Here is a 16,105-nt window from a genome sequence, read left to right on the forward strand (position 1 = left end):
TTGGATTTGTGAGAAGTCCTCACCAAAATTCAACCACCTTCGTAAAAGGCCCCATCTTACATGTTCGACACCAAAGTAAATGCAACTTTTGTTGCAAACTTGGACACAAAACACATTATTATCCATTCAAGAAAATTAGTCTGAATAAATTAATTTGGGTTCCCAAAGGAACCATGACAAATTCTATGCAACATGATAAACAATATAGATCTATTTTTGAGGCACCCAAAAGCAAATGGGTTCCTAAAAATCATCCTTTCTTGTAAAGAAATAAAAAATTATTATAAGCTGGAGTAAGAAATAATATCCTGCTCCTTGGATTCTCGATATTCATGACCCGAAGTCCAAAATGGAACTCGCAATGCTCTCTACCCCAAATAACAGAAGAGGATTAGAAAATTAAAATCACAAATACGATTTAAATACAATCCTATTTGATTTCTCAGAATTGGAAACTCATGATTCCCAATTCACATATCCTCTGGATTTTCGAACCCATCAATTTCATCCGTTCGTAACTTTCGAATCCGATTCTATATCATGAACTGACTAAGTTTGTCATGAACTTGCAAGGCTTACCAACTTGAACAATCTATCACAAACATGTGTACGACATTAAGAGTATGCATCTTGATCGTGCAAAAATTCTTATTCTTACGTAATTACGTAAGTGAAGTTGATTGCTCCACAAATAAAAGGTCAAAAACATTCAAGACTATGCTCACTGCCTGCAGCGGTTGAACCGCCCCAGCTGGAGGTAGCACCTCCAGCTGTCACGTGTTGCAAGCGGTTGCACCACCCCAGCCAGAGGTGCAACCGCCTGCAACTCTGCCCTTTTTAACCCAAGCTAGGGCCGGTGGTGAAACCGACCCCAACTCACTCCCTTCCTCTCTTTACTCTTCCAAAGCTCCTCCATCCCCATTTCTCCTCTCATAGCATCCCAAATACTCCTCATTTCGGAGCAAAACATCAACAATCCTTCCTTCTCTTGAAGATCTCACTAAGGTATTCTCTAAGAAGCCCTTAAATTCTGTTTTTGATTCATTTACTCTTGCTCATCACTATTCTTCTAAATAGCAGTAGTTATGGGATCTAGAAGATCCTCAAGGGACAAAGGGAAGAGGAGATTAGTGGAAGATTTTGATCTCACCCTTTTCGATTCAAAATACCATGCTGAAAAGTTTTCCTCTTTCGAACTTAGGAGTGTCAATAAGGGAAAACATGTAGATTTAAATGAACTAAGAGACTTAGAGACAATCCAATGGTTTGCAAACTTAGATCTACTCCCTATTTTGCAAATTAATGAACCCACCTATCCAAGACTTGTTAGATTGTTTTACAACAACATACAAATAGATGAAGAAGAAAGAATGTCTACCTATCTTTTAGGACAACACATCTCCATTACAGATAAATTCATTTGCGACATGACAGGCATTCCCATAAAAAGTAGAGGACTTTACTTTAGAGGATCATGGGATGATGAAACTGTTGGAACAACATATGTTGAAGCCTTAGGAACAATTTTCGCCAATCCCAATTTAGCATTTGTTCCTAAAAGTTGTGAACATCTACTGCCTCTAAACACTAAGGTACTTCATCATATCCTAACTAGCATCATTCTCCCTAAACAATACCATCATGATGAAGTAAGCCAATTAGAATTAGGAACTATGTATTTGATCATGAAAGGACATGACATCTGTCTTGGTTATCTTATCCAACAAAACATGTTAGAACTATCTAAGAAAGACATGATGCTCCCATATGGTGGTATAATCACTAGAATAATGAAAGCCTACGATATTCTAATACCACCGGAAGAAGAAGTAATAAAAGTAGATAGGTTTAGCATAATAAATAAAAATCTACTTCACCGATTAAGATGTTTTTATAGAAACGGTAATTGGGTTAGAATGCCTAGAAGAACCGATCCCCCTCAACCTGAACCAGAACCGAAAACACCAGTCTTTAGGGGTACCCAATCTCCTCTGATCTGTTTCTTCGAGGAAACACATCCATTTGAGCAAACTCATACATCATATGTCGAAGATATTGGGATTCGGATGGACCGATTCGAACAAAGACAAGAACGACTTGAACATCGACAAGATCAAATCCTATTTGAGTTGCAGCAAATTCATCGACAATTTGACTCTTTTTTTAGGCATTTTAATTTTCCACCTCATGAATGAGCTTGTATGAACACAATCACCTGTTGTTATTGTAAACTCCTTATGTTACTCACCATGAAGGGCTTTGCCTTGATCCTTGATATGGTTACTGATATATCTTTTTGAGCATATTTCTCATTGTTTATCTCGAATTTTACATTGAAACTACATGTTTTGAAAACCTTGTGCCTTGATAAATATAATTTGAGAAAATGATATACCAATACAGTTGATAAGTCATGACATTACCATGATATTAACACTAAACATCAACTAGCTGATATTTTTACAAAACCTCTAAGTAAAGAGCAATTTGATTTCATAAGAAAAGAATTAGGAATGTTGATGTTTCCGAATACATAAACTAGTTAAAATTATTTTTCGGACTTTATTGAATGATCAAATCACTTGATTACATGCCTAAATAACATGTTGTAAATTATGTGTTGAATACAAAAATGTTTTGTCTTCATGATTGTATTTGAAAATCTGTAGCATAGTCGTGTCCGAATGCATGAAAGTGTTCATTTCATTTTTGGATTCGCTTAACAATTGGAATGCTAAAAATCGGATTTTCTCATACACTCTTATGAAAAATATTTTTCTGAAATGATTTGATGAAATGGTTCCTGCTTATAAATTCCATCTTGAAATATGGATGATAGTATTTTTACTTGCAAAAAGTTGTTTCACACACATATCTTGACTCAAAGTAAACTCACAAATAGCTGGCTTTCCTCCTTCATGCAAAAAGATTATAACAAATAAAAAGGAAGAAGTATTCAAAGCAATCTACGTATCATGTCTTCCTTTATATGCTTATATTGTTCTCATGGTATCACAACTACCATGCTTTTTGTTGATGACAAAGGGGAAGAAATATATGAATTGATGCTATAAACACTGATGCTATGATTATGTCATGCTTGCATCACCAAGAGATATATGAACAGATGCTATGATTAATTTACATTATACCTTGTTTGTATCGCATCAAGATATCAAACAAAAAACTTACATCGTAATTCTATGAGTTGATATCTTACCATGTGATGAAATGCAATACTTGCTAAAATATTTGAAATATGTACATCATGTAATGATATCAAAATCTTACTTTGCAGCTTTACATGTTGATATCTTACAATATGATGAATTGCTACTATTACCATCATTCAAACTTGTTATGAAAAATTTGAAAATGAATGTCAAGCCTTGACATCATCTTCAGAGAGATACATCATGATGGGAATCATGATGGGAGTATTGATAAGTTCAAATGATTCTAACTTATCAATATGTCTCTTGAATTCTTAGGTTTTGAATTCAAGAATGACTTATCTCAAGTATGGCATATAGACAGGGGGAGTTAAGGTTAACTCCATTATCAATTGATTGTCATCATCAAAAAGGGGGAGGTTGTTGAATCTCGGATTTTGATGATGAAGTCAATTGTCATTTGTTATCTAATCTATATGCTGAGATAAGTGTGTAGGATTAACTACGATGAAAGTAAGACATGCAGTAGGAGTTGCGCCGGAGTCAAGACAATGATCACGTTGGGAGTTCGAGAGTTCGATGGAAGTTCGGACAGTCGTTGGAGGTTCTGCGGGAACAAATCCGAGAAGTCCATAAGCTTGCCAAAGAAGCTCGTTGGAACTCGCCAAGTGAATCGTCGCAAGTCCAGGAGTTTGCCGGAAGTCCGCAGGAGCATCACCGAGGGTTCATCGAATGATCGACGGAAGTTTGTCGGAAGCTCGCCGAAAGAAGCGATTGACACGTCGGAGCAAGTTGCAGTAAATGTCTTAGGGAATATCGTAGTTAGCACAATGATTAAGTTGGAAATGGGAGGTGATCCCATTAACTTAATCTTGGGGCAATTGGGCCCTTGAAAAACCCAAATTGGGCCGAATGGATCAACCCATTCGGACCCTGATTTCTGCCAGGCGGTTGAACCGCCCAAGGCAGGAGGTTGCACCGCCTAGGCTCAGTCTCTGAGCGAGACTGGGAGGTGCAACCGCTCCAGCCAGGCGGTGGCACCGCCTGGGCTCAGTCTCCGAGCGAGACTGGGCGGTGCAACCTCCCCTGACAGGAGGTGGCACCGCTTGAGCTCGGTCTTCGAGCTCTGCCAGGCGGTGCAACCACCTCAGTCAGGAGGTGCAACCGCCCCTGACAGGAGGTGGCACCGCCCAGAGGCTCAATCTTCAAGCTTTGCCAGGCGGTGCAAACGCTCCAGTCAGGAGGTGCAACCGCCTGATCCCGGAATTCCGGGAATTGACAGTTTTGAGCTCCAAATTTGAATTGGGTTGGGGCCTATAAATATCCCACCCATTCAGCACTGAAAGGGCATGAACTTACACCGAAATCTTGATCTTTTTATGTCATTCTTAGAGCTCAAAATTGTTGTAAAGGCCAAAAGTTCTTCTCCCTCTTTTCTTCCAAGTTCTGAGTTATAAAGAGAGGAGAGAAAATTCTGTAAGGGTTGTCTCCTAAGTCCGTCAAAAGGAGTGAAACTTTAAAAGGGTGGTTGGCCTTCGCCTATTGAAGGAAGGCCTCTAGTTGACGTCGGTGACCTCGTTGGTGGAGGAAGCCAAAAGTGGAGTAGGTCAAGATTGACCGAACCACTCTAAATCTCGGTTTGCATTTACTTTGAGCATCTTATCTTTACTGCAAACCTCCTCAATAGCTTACTGCCTTCTGTGTTTTTACGAACGTGTTTCAAAGTTCAGTGCTTTCCGAATCGGGGTTTAAGACGCAAATCAGTTTTATCGTACGAACGTCGTATTTCAGTTTGCGCTTACGTTCTGATTTCCATTATAACTGCAAACTGCCTTTATATCTTTGCTTTAACTGCATCTCGCCTTATCTCAAGTTAAAGTGGTTTACGAATCAACTTTTATACCGAAATTGCTTTTATCGTACGAACGTCGTATTTCAGTTTGCACTTATATTCTGATTTCCATCATAACTGCAAACTGCATTCATATCTTTGCTGCATCTCTCCTAGTCAAAAGTTGAAGTGATTTACGAATCGGCTTTCTTACCAAAATCACTTCTATCGAACGAATGCAGTTTTCGATTTTAATTGCAGAAGGTTTTCCGCTGCACTAATGCACCCCCCCCCCTCTTATTGCTCTTGATCGTAACATTAGATTCTTGTATAAAATGTCATGATCTAGAAAATATCCAAAAGGAAAACTTGCTACTTAAGGACACCTTGAAGAAATTCGAGGTTGGTAGCAAGTCTTTGAACATGATCCTTACAAACAAGGGTCACGTTTCCAAAAGAAGTGGAATCGGATTTGTGAGAAATCCTCACCAAAATCCAACCACCTTCAAAAAAGGCCCCATCCTACATGTTCAATACCAAAGCAAATGCAACTTTTGTTGCAAACATGGACATAAAATGTATTATTATCCATTTAAGAAAATAAGTCCGAATAAATTAATTTGGGTTCCTAAAGGAACCATGATAAACTCTATGCAACATGACAAATAATGTAGATCAGTTTTTGAGGCACCCAAAAGTAAATGGGTACCTAAAAATTATCTTTTCTTGTAGAGATGTAAACCATCTCAAGCTGGGAGCTAGAAATAATATCTTGCTCTTTGGATTCTCGATATTCATAACCCGAGATCCAAAAAGAACACACGATGCTCCCTAGCCTAAATAACAAAAAGAGGATTAGAAAATTAAAATTACAAGAGCAATATTTGATCCCTCAGAATTGGAAACCTATGATTCTATCTTTACATATCCTTTGGATTTCCGAACCCATCAAATTGACTTGTTCGTTACTTTCAAATCCAACTATATCATGAACTTACGTCTTATAAGCAAAGTTTGTCATGGACTTGCAAAGCTTACCAACTTGGATAATCTGTCATAAACATGCGTACGACATTTGAAGTAGAGTATGCACGTCACTAGATCTATTTTGATCGTGCAAAATTTCTCAAAATGAAAATTCTTACGCAATTACATAAGTAAAGTTGACTGCTCCACAAATAAAAATTCTTCTCAAGTCAAAAACATTTAAATCAGGCCACACAGTAGTCAAAACGAATGCTCACTGCCTGCAGGTAGTGGCACCGCCCTAGCTGGCGGTAGCATTGCCTGCTGTCATGGGTTGCAAGCGGTTGCACCGCCCCAGCCAGCGGTGCAATCACCCGTAATCATGCCCCCTTTTTAAACCAAGCTAGGGCCAGCGGTGGAACCGACCCCAACTCACTCCCTTCCCCTCTTTACTCTTCCAAAGCTTCTCCACCTCCATATTTCCCCTCTTAGCATCCCAAATACTTCTCATTTCGAAGCAAAAGATCAATAATCTCTCATTCTCTTGAAGATCTCACTTAAGGTATTCTTTAAGAAGCCTCTAAATTCTGTTTTTGATTCATTTACTCTTGCTCATTACTATCCTCTTAAATAACAGTAGTTATGGGCCCTAGAAGATCCTCAAGGGACAAAGGGAAGAGGAGATTAGTGGAAGACTTTGATCTTACCCTTTTCGATTCAAAATATCATGCTGAAAAATTTTCCTCTTTCGAATTTAGAAATGTTAATAAGGGAAAACATATAGATTTAGATGAACTAAGAGACTTAGAGACAATCCAATGGTTTGCAAACCTAGATCTACTCCCTATTTTACAAATAAGTGAACCCATCTATCCAAGACTTGTTAGACTATTTTATAACAATCTACAAGTAGATGAAGAAGAAAGAATGTCTACCTATCTCTTAGGACAACACATCTCCATTACGGATAAATTCATTTGCGACATGATAGGCATTCCCGTAAAAAATAGAGGACTTTATTTTAGAGGATCGTGGGACAATGAAATAGTTGGGACAACATATGTTGAAGCCTTAGGAACAATTTTCGGTAATCCCAACTTAGTGATAGTTCCTAAAAGCTGTGAACATCTACTACCACTAAACACTAAAGTACTTCATCATATCCTAACTAGCATCATTCTCCCTAAACAATACCATCATGATGAAGTAAGTCAAATGGAATTAGGAACCATGTATTGGATCATGAAAGGACATAACATCTGTTTTGGATACCTTATCCAACAAAACATGATAGAACTATCCAAGAGAGACATGATGCTTCCATATGATGGTATAATTACTAGAATACTTAAAGCCTACGATATTCCAATCCCACCCGACGAAGAAGTGATGAAAGTAGATAGGTTTAGCATAATAAACAAAAATCTACTTCATCGATTGAGATGTGTTTATAGAAATGGTAATTAGGTTAGAATGCCTAGAAGAACCGATCACCCTCAACTTGAACCAGAACCGAAAACACCAGTCTTTAGGGGCACTCAATCTCCTCCGATCTGTCCCTTTGAGGAAACACATCCATTTGAGCAAGCTCATGCATCATCTATCGAAGACATTGGGATTTAGATGGATCGATTTGAACAAAGACAAGATCGGCTTGAACACCGGCAAAATCAAATCTTATCTGAACTATAGCAAATTCATCGACAATTTGACTCTTTATTTAGGCACTTTAATTTTCCACCTCCTGAATAAGCTTGTATATGTGAACACAATAACCTCTTGTTGTAACAATTATGTTGATGTAAACTCTTTATATTACTCACCTTGATCACAATGCCTTGATGACTACTAATATTTGATATGGTTACTTGATGTATTAATTGGTGAGAATATACAGGGTTACGTTGCTCAATCTCGTTACTCATTATCGGATTTCATGTTGAAATTAAATGTTTCTATAATGCCAAAACCTTGTGTCTTGGTTTCCATGATAAATGTAAAAGTAATATAGCCATGAAGTTGATGTGTCATTTCCATGATGTTAATGTGACATAATATTATGTTGATGTATTACCATGATGTTGATGTATTGCCATGATGTTGATGTGTCTGAATGCATAAACTTGTTAAAATTATTCGGACTTTATTGATTGAATGATCAAATCACTTAATTGTCATTACATGCCTTAAATAACATGTTAAAAATTAATACAAAAATTTTCATAACAATGAGCATGTCTTCATGATTGTATAGTCTTGTCCGATTGCATGAAAGTGTTAAATTAAAATTTCAATTCCAATCGGATTTCATGAATACATTATTCTCTTTTGGACTTTGATTCACATCATTGATTTTTGACAAATAGAATCATCTAGCAAATGCATATCTTTTAGATGAAAAATATTCCCATTGAGAAATAAATTTGATGATTCCTTCTTATAAACGGAAGATATTTTTTGCAAGGATTTGATTCACATAAATATTCTGATCCTTGTAAAGCATGCCTTAATATCCTATCGATTTGAACTACACAAATGACTTTCCTCCTTCATGCAAAAAAGATAATAACAAATAAAAAGGAAGAAGTTTTCACTCTATGTAAATAATCTCCATATCATGTTTTTCTTGAGATGTTTGTATCCTATAAATGACATGAACCTACTTATGGCATCGCACATATATTTAATAGTTGTTTATATCATTCTCCTTTTTGTTAATGACAAAGGGGGAGAAGTATATGAATTGGTGCTAAAAATGCCATATTATGTTAAAAGAAGCAGATATATGATTATTGATGCTATGATTATGCCATGTTTGCTATGATTGCCATATTTGCATCATGTTAAGATATCAAGAACTTGCATCATAATTTTACGTGTTGATATCTTACCATGTGATAAAATGCTATGATTGCTAAAACACTTGAAATGTGTGCATCATGTTAAGATATCAAAATCTTACTTCAAAATTTTACATGTTGATATCTTACCATATGATGAATTGCTACCATGACCATCATTCACATTTGAAATTTGAAAATGGATGTCAAGCCTTGACATCATACATCATTTTCAGAGAGGTACATCATGATGGGAATCATGATGGGAGTATTGATCAGGTTAAATGATTTTAACTTATCAATATGTCTCTTAAATTCAAAGGCTTTGAATTCAAGAATGACTTATCTCAATTATGGCACATAGATAGGGAGAGTTAAGGTTAACTCCGTTATCAATTGATTATCATCATAGAAAAGGGGGAGATTATTGAATCTCGGATTTTGATGATGACGTCAATTGTCATTTGTTATCTAATCCATATGTTAAGATAAGTGTGTAGGATTAACTACGATAAAAGTAAGACATGCAGCGGGAGTTGCGTCGGAGTCAAGACTATGATCACGTTAGGAGTTCGAGAGCTCGACGGAAGTCCGGACGGTCGTCGGAGGTTCTGCGGGAACAAATCCGAGAAGTCCAAGAGCTCACCAAGTGGATCGGAACTCACCAAGTGGATCGTCTCAAGTCCAGGAGTTTGCCGGAAGTCCGTCGGAGCATCGCCGGAGGTTCGTCGGATGTTCACCGGAAGTTCGTCGGAAGCTCGTCGGAAGAAGCGATTGACGCACCAGAAGCAAGCTGTAGTAAATGTCTTAAGAAATTCGTAGTTAGCACGATGATTAAGTTAGAAATGGGGGGTAATCCCATTAACTTAATCTTGGGGCAATTGGGCCCTTGAAAGACCCAAATTGGGCCGAATAGATTAGCCCATTCGGACCCAGATTTCTTGGCCAGAGGTGGCATCGCCTGGGTCAGCGGTGGCACCGCCTAGGGCTCAGTTTCCGAGCTCTAGCTAGGCGGTGCAATCGCCTCTGACAGAGGTGCAACCGCTTGAGCTTGGTCTTTGAGCTTTGGCAGGAGGTGCAACCGCCCCTGACAGGAGGTGTAACCGCCCCAGACAGGAGGTGAAACCGCCCCTGACAGGAGGTGGCACCGCCCAGAGGCTCAGTCTTCAAGCTCTGTCAGGCGGTGCAATCGCCCCAGTCAGGTGGTGCAACCGCCAGACCCCGGAATTTCGGGAATTGATAGTTTTGAGCTCGGAATTCAAACTAGGTTGGAGTCTATAAATACCCCACCCTTTCAGCAATGAAAGGGCAATAAAAAAACACCGAAATCCTGATCTTATTCTATGATTTTTAGAGCTCAAAAGTGTTGTAAAGTCTAGAAGTTCTCCTCCCTCTTTTCTTCTAAGTTCTGATCTTTAAAGAGAGGAGAGAAAATTCTATAAGGGTTATCTCCTAAGCCCGTCAAAAGGAGAGAAAACTATAAAAGGGTGGTTGGCCTTCGCCTATTGAAGGAAGGTCTCTAGTGTACATCGGTGATCTCGTCGGTGGAGGAAGCCAGAAGTGGATGTAGGTCAAGATTGACCGAACCACTCTAAAATCATAGTTCTCTCTGGTTTGTATTTACTTTGAGCATATTATCTTTACTGCAAACCTCCTCAATAGCTTACTGCCTTCTGCGCTTTTACGATCGTGTTTCAAAGTTCAGTATTTTCCGAATCGGTGTTTAGACGTAAATCAATTTTATCGTATGAACATCATATTTCAGTTTGCGCTTATATTCTGATTTCCATCATAACTGCAAACTGCCTTTATAGATTCACTTTAACTGCATCTTGCTTGATCACAAGTAAAAGTGATTTACGAATCAGCTTTTCTACCGAAATCGCTCTTATCGTACGAACACAGTTTTAATCGTCGAAAGTTTTCCGCTACACTAATTCACCCCCCCCCCCCTCTTAGTACTCTTGATCCTGACACAGATGTCCCGAGAACTCTTCAAGACTTAGGCAATCCTAACTAAGTTTGAGAAGTCGGCACAAGGGTGCATCGCGACTTAGGCAACTCAAGCTAAGTTCGTGTCTTGGTCATAAGGGTACCTCACGAATTAGGCAATTCCAACTAAGTCCATGACATTTGTTGAATCTCGGATTTTGATGATAAAATCAATTGATGAGTTATTTGATCTAATCCATATTATTGAGTTAAGTATGCAGGATTAACTACGATAACCAGAAAACACAAAGCAAGAATACCGGAGTCAAGTTCGATGAACTTTTAAGAGTCCGAAGAATCGTCGGAGATGCCGATGGAACCAACCGAGAAGAAATTGGGAACCTGTTGGAAGTTCGCCGAAGAGATCGTCGGAGGTTCGCAGAGATCACCGAGAAGTCTCGGCTACTCATTAAAGTCATCACAAGTTCAGGAGCGTGCTTGGACCCCGTCGGAAGAAGTTCGTCGGAAAGCTCGCCGGAACAAGACTTGACGTTTGCGGTTGATAAAATTGCTTAGGATGTGTTTTGTTATGTAGTTCACTTGTAATTAGGATTAGGATTAAGAAGATAATCCTATATCCTGGTTAGGGGCCAATTGGGCCCGAGTTCGGACTAGTTTAGGCCAAGATTGAAGCCCAACTAGTGGCTGAAAACACTGTAGTCGGGCTGAAAACACTGTAGGCGGTGGCACCGCCCAGCACCCGAGAGCTGGGCGGTGACACCTCTTGGGCTGGGCGGTTGCACCGCCCAGCACCCGAGCGTTGGGCGGTGGCACCGCTTGGCTGGGCGGTGGCACCGCCAGCATCGGGAAACCAAAGAGAATTCAAATTTGGAGCCCAAATTTTGGAGCCCAAATTTGAATCCTCTGGAGGCCTATAAATACCCCTCAAAACTCAGTTGAGGATACAACTTTTTGGGTAGCAAAAGTTTGAGAGAAAGGTCTTAGAAAAGTGTTAGCTTGTCTTCTTTTCAATTTGCTAGTGTTCACCTCATCTCTTCTCGAAAATCTGTAAGAGAGTGAACCGCTTGTAAAGAGTTGTAAGAGGGGTATTTACCCTTCCATTTCAAGAGACTTGCTAGTGGAAGGTGGGAGCCTCATCGAAGAGGGGCCTCGCAAGTGGAGTAGGTCATTTGACCGAACCACTCTAAAATCGGCGTGATTCTTGGTTTGCATTTCATTATTGCTATTTACATTATTGCAAACCTTCTTATATGCTTTAAGTTCCTTATTACTTTTGCTGCACATATTTAAGAATACGTTTTCAAGATTAAAGCTTTTCAAGTTCCGTTCTTATCGTACGAAAGTTTTTATTAAAACCAAAGTTTTAATCCGCTGCACTAATTCACCCCCCCCTCTTAGTGCCGCTCCGATCCTAACAACATTGTGGTATCAGAGCGGGCAAGCAATTCATGCAAGCAATGAAGGAACTTCATAATTTCGCCATAGCAAAGCATCGTGGTGAATCAAGCAAGGTGGGGCAAGCCGGACCTTTACCCTAAGCAACCGTAGGTGGGCTGCAAGTGCAAACTCGCTCTCATATCATTGGAGCCGCTTTGGAGGATCGTGACAACTAACATGATAAGCAAGAAATTGGCTACTCTTTGCGAGAGAAGGAGGCGCAATATGGAGCGCCAACCGAGAAGAATAGCTATAAGGAGAGACTCATAGTGGCAGAAACTCGCTTGGATGTTCTTGAAGCGAGCTTGGAGGAACTCTACCAAGGCCAGCAAAGGCTTCTTGGGGTAGAGAGCTCGCAAGAAGAAGTTGAATCCCGAATTGACAAGGTCGAGGCCCTAGTTGATCGACTATCGGACAACACCAAAGACTTTATGTAACATCTAGAGGAAGTCGTTGCATAACTCACTTCCAGGGTGACCATGCTCACACGAGCACTAAATGCGGGAGGAAGCAACACCTGCATTGCGCCGCCATAAAACTTGAGGGCACCTGAGCCACATTATTATGGAGGTGCCCGGGATGCTTAAGAGCTTGAGAATTTTCTGTTCGATATGGAACAATACTTTCGAGCTACGAGGCTTGATTCTAAAGAAACCAAAGTTTCGATAGCAACCATGTATTTGAATGGGGATGCAAAACTTTGGTGGTGAACCCGTTGGGAGGAGATCCAATAAGATCGGTGTTAGATGAACACATGGGAGGACCTTAAGTGAGAGTTGAGAACTCAGTTTCTACTTGAGAACACAGAGTTCGTCACAAGGAGGAAGTTGAGACAACTCCGCCAAAGTACTTTCATCCAAGACTACATGAAGCAATTTTCTATGATAATGTTGGACATACAGGACATGTCTAAGAAGGATAAGTTATTTAGCTTTCTCGATGGTTTGAAGCCATGGGCTCAACCAGAACTACATCGAAGGAATGTCACCGATGTGATTGGGGCAATTGCTGCCACAGAAAGGCTCACTGACTTTGTTTCCTCTAAGGACTCAGGAAAAGATAAACCATCTTCAGGAAATCGCCCTCCAAAATATTCTCAAAGGAAGGAGCCCGAAGGCGAACAGAGGATGAAGAGTTCCCACAAAGGGCCAAGCTCAAAAGGTAAGGCCCCAAAACCTGGCAGATACTTCTTGTGTAGAGGATCGCACATGGTGAGGGAGTGCCCACAGAAACAGGTACTCAATGCTTTAATAGCTTCTATCCATTGCCCTAAATCAGACAAGGGCAAAGCCATCGCCCTTAGTTCAAGCAATTCAGAATCTAGTAGTGACGATGAGGAGACGCAGGGTCCTCGAATGGGAGCAATACGTTTGTTAAATACATTGCGGGGTCAAGTAGGGGAGAACATGAAGGCAAAGACATTAAAAGCAAGGAGTAGCGAGCTGATATATGTGGACATTAAGCTCAATAGCTAAATAACCCGTGCAATGGTGGACATGGGAGCTACCCACAACTTTATTGCCAATCGAGAAGCAAAGTGACTTGGGCTGATCTTGGAGAAGAACCCAAGTCAAATGAAGGTGGTGAACTCAAAGGCTAAGCAAATCTCTGGATTGGCAAAGGGAGTTCCCATCAAGATCGGAACATGGAGAGGGAGCACAAACATGATGGCAGTGCCACTGGATGACTTCCAAGTGATTCTTGGAATGGAATTCATGCACGCGACGAAGTTGGTGCCAATGTCATTCCTAAACTCCCTATATATGATGGGAGGTGACAACCCCTGTGTGGTTCTCATCTCTCAGAGAGGAACCAGGGAACCCCAAAAAATATCGGTATTACAACTGAAGAAAGGGGTATGAAAAGGCGAATTAACATTCGTGGCTGCTATGAAGCTAGAGCCACTCGACGAGAAGGTCATTCATGAACTTGCTGTGGTGGCGAACATCTTGAAGGAGTTCACAAATGTTACGCCCCCTCGAGAGTTATGTTAGGACTCTAGCTAGGAGAGTCCTAATAGAGAGGGGTATTCATATAAAACCTACATAAGCCGACCCCTATTAAAGAGGTAAAGAGGCCAACTAGGGTTAGGAGGTTGTTTCTTAGAGAAGAATTATGAGTTGTAAAGGAATATGAGTCTTGAGTAGGAGTCCAATTAGGAGTTAGTTAGAAGTAGGAGTCTTAAGTAAGAGTCTTATTAGGAGTTAGAGTTTAGAAGCCCTATAAATAGCCATATATTCCTTCTCTTTTGATAAGTAATAGATAAATCTTTTCTGCAGCTTTTAAGCAGCAATTTGGAGGAAGGAACCCTTATAGAGTTCTAAGGAGGTCGATCCCCTAAAGAGATCAACCCCAAGTTTAGAATCTGCAAGGGTTCTAATATCTGGTATTAGAGAGGCATTCTTGGTGTCTCGCTGCCCTTCCATAGCCATCCATCAGCCCTCCACAGCCGCCCAAAGCAATTCCCACAATTGCTTAAAAGATCATCGCTAAATTCTGCCGTTATCTCTACCACTTTGGATCATCCATTGATCTCCCTGTGAATTGCAATAGGTTCTGGTTTCCCACCTTATTGTTGCTACAATTTAATTATCCTTATTTGAAAATCTAAAAAAATTATTCTTATATTGTTGCATAAATTTTTCGTCATAAAGTTTTTATCTCTACGACGAAAGATACATTGTAAAATTCCAACCACATAGCACAGTTTGTTTGATCTTGCTATCATGTTTTTTCTATCCAAATCTCTACAAAATTTTTATGACAGCTTTGACACTTCCTAACAGCAGATTTTCCTTTAGTTTTGTCAAAAAATTCTCAATATAAACTATTGATCTTTTATGTCTAATCTGCTATACTTGAAAATCTGCACTGTAAAATTTCAACCGCATAACATAATTTATTTGATCTTGCTACTATGTTTTTTCTATCCAAATCTTTACAAAATTTTTATGATAGCTTTGACACTTCCTAACAGTAGATTTCCCTTTGGTTTTCTAAAAATTCTTAATATAAACCATTGATCTTTTATGTCTAATCTGCTATACTTGAAAATCTGCATTGTAAAATTCCAACCACATAGCACCGTTTGTTTGATCTTGCTACTACGTTTTTTCTATCCAAAACTCTATGAAATTTTTTTGATAGCTTTAATAATTCATAATAGTAGATTTTCCTTTGGTTTCGTTGAAAAATTCTTAATATAAACTACTGATCTTTTACATCCAATCTGCTATACTTGAAAATCTATGCTGCAGAAAATTTCAGCCGCATAATGTTGCCTTAACCCATCTATTTACAATCTTTTTTGAATGAATTTTTTTATACACTTTATAGATCATCTTGGCTTCCATCTAAGATTGATCTATTGAGGAATTCATCTCTAAAAATGATTTTTCGACGAGAAATCTGCTATCGCAACTTGCACCAATTTCCTTACTATTATACTACAAATTTTTTCTTGATTAAATTAGACATATGTTAGGACTCTAGTTTGGAGAGTCCTAATTGAGAGGGACATTTATGTAAAACTGTTAGGACTCTAGCTAGGAGAGTCCTAATTGAGAGGGATATTATGTTAGGACTCTAGCTAGGAGAGTCCTAATTGAGAGGGGCATTCATGTAGGAGGTTTTTTCTTAGAGAAGAATTAGGAGTTGTAAGGGAATAGGAGTCTTGAGTAGGAGTCCTATTAGGAGTTGGTTAGAAGTAAGAGTCTTAAGTAGGAGTCCTATTAGGAGTTAGGGTTTAGAAGCCCTATAAATAGCCATGTATTCCTTCTCTTTTCTTAAGCAATAGATGAATCTTTTCTGCAGCCTTTGAGCAGCAACTTGGAGGGAGGAACCCCTATAGAGTTCTAAGGAGGCCGATCCTCTAAAGAGATCAACCCCAAGTTTAGAATCTGCAA

This window comes from Musa acuminata, chromosome BXJ1-3 (genome assembly GCF_036884655.1).
Source record: "Musa acuminata AAA Group cultivar baxijiao chromosome BXJ1-3, Cavendish_Baxijiao_AAA, whole genome shotgun sequence".
In the NCBI taxonomy this organism is placed as follows: Eukaryota; Viridiplantae; Streptophyta; class Magnoliopsida; order Zingiberales; family Musaceae; genus Musa; species Musa acuminata.